Genomic DNA, 2,314 nt, shown 5'->3' with positions numbered 1-2,314 from the left:
ATTGACCAAATTTGCAACTTTATTTTTAAATGAGTGTAAAAAAGTGAAAAAACAAATTAGGTTGCCAAAAAATTTTGAGAGGGGCCTGCGGTCTCCCTGGATATGGCCTGGTTTATAGACTGGGAAATACCAACTTCAACTATATTTTACCTTAACCTTTCAGGAAAGAAGCAAAAAACCTAAGACTTCCAGTTCAATATCAAACAGTTCGTGGTAACGAACTGTAGTAAGGAGCGACCCGGCTCAATAGTAATCAAAACTCTAAAAAATGGAATTTTGATACCAATAGTTATATCAAAAGAATTGCAATTTAATGTTGATTTTAAATATATAAGTTTAATCAAGATTAGTTTTACCTATCAAAAGGTACGAGCCTGAGAAAATTGCCTCATTTTCGAAAAAAGGGGAAACACCCCCCAAAGGTCATACAATCTTAACAAAATCACACCATCAGATTCAGCGTATCAGAGAACCTATTTGTAGAAGTTTCAAGCTCCTATATACAATAATATGGAATTTCGTATTTTTTGTCAGAAGACAGATCACAGATGCGTGTTTATTTGTTGTCGTTTTTTTTCCCCCCATGTGTGATCGTATCGAGCCCTTGGTCCTAGAATGTCACGACATGGCTCATATTAACGGAAATTAAAAGTTCTAGTGCTCTTTTTAAGTGACCAAAAAACTTGGAGGGCACCTGGGCCCCCTCCCACGCTCATTTTCCCCCAAAGTCACTGGATCAAAATTTTGAGATAGCCATTTTATTCACCATAGTCGAAAAAATTTAATAACGATGTCTTTGGGGACAACTTACTCCCCCGCAGTCCCCGTGGGAGGGGTTGCAAGTTACAAATTTCGACCTGTGTCAAACAGTTCGTGGTAACGAACAGTAATAAGGAGCGACCCGCCTCAATAGTAACCAAAACTCTAAAAAATAGAATTTTGATACCAATAGCTACATCAAAAGAATCGCATTTTAATGCTGATTTGAAATATATAAGTTTCATCAAGTTCAGTCTTACCAATCAAAAGTTACGAGCCTGAGAAAATTTACATTTTTTTTAGAAAATAGGAGGAAACACACCTTAAAAGTCATTGAATCTTAACAAAAATCACACCATCAGGTTCAACGTATCAGAGAACCCTATTGTAGAATTTTCAAGCTCCTATCTGCAAAAATGTGGAATTTTGTAGTTTTTGCTAGATGGCAGATCACGGATGCGTGTTTATTTGTTTGTTTGTTTTTTTGTTGTTTTTTTCCATGGGTGATCGTATCGACCCAGTTGTCCTAGAATGTTGCAAGAGGGCTCATTCTAATGGAAATGAAAAGTTCTAGTGCCCTTTTTAAGTGACCAAAAAAATTGGAGGGCACATAGGCCCCCTCCCACGCCAATTATTTTCCCAATGTCAATAGATCAAAATTCTGAGATAGCCATTTTATTCAGAGTAGTCGAAAAACCTTTTAACTATGTCTTTGGGGACGACTTACTCCCCCCACAGTCCCCGTGGGAGGGGCAACAAGTTACAAACTTTGACCAGTGCTTACATATAGTAATGGTTATTGGGAAGTGTACAGGCGTATTCAGGAGGATTTTTTTGGTTGGGGGAGGGGTTGAGAAGAGAGAGATATGCTGGGGGAACTATCTATTGAGAATTTGTCATGGGGGAAAAAATTTCCATGAAGGGAGCGCAGGATTTACTAGCATCATTTAAAAAAAAAACAATGAAAAAATAAATATGAAAAAGTTTTTTCAGCCTGAAGTAAGAAACAGCATTAAAACTTAAAAAAAAAACAGATATTACCCATATGAGGTGCTCAATTCCTCCAAATACCTCGCTCTTTACGCCAAAGTATTTTTAGTAATTTCAACTATTTATTCTACGGCTTTTGTTATTCAGGGGTCATTCTTGATGAATTGGGACAAAATTTAAGCTTTAGTGTAAAGAGCGAGGTACTGACCAGGGGGCGAACCCCTTCATATATGTAATAAAAACATGAGAATACAAAAGTTCTTTACGTAAGCTAATTTATAAGTCACGTAAATCTTTTACTAATAAAAAGATTCGTAAAAAATTAAAAGTTCTAGTTGCCTTTATAATTAACCAAAAATTGGAGGGCAACTAGGCTTCCTCCCCCGCTCTTTTTTCTCAAAATCATTCGATCAAAATTATGAGAAAGCCATTTAGCCAAAAAACAAATATGCAAATTTTGTTTTAATTATTCCTCTGCGGAGAGCCAAAATCAAAACATGCATTGATTCAAAAACGTTCAGAAATTAAATAATAAAAAAAACAAGTTTTTTTAGCTGAAAGTAAG

Source organism: Artemia franciscana, unplaced genomic scaffold (assembly GCF_032884065.1).
Source record: "Artemia franciscana unplaced genomic scaffold, ASM3288406v1 Scaffold_826, whole genome shotgun sequence".
Lineage (NCBI taxonomy): Eukaryota > Metazoa > Arthropoda > Branchiopoda > Anostraca > Artemiidae > Artemia > Artemia franciscana.
This window is presented reverse-complemented; position numbering follows the sequence as displayed.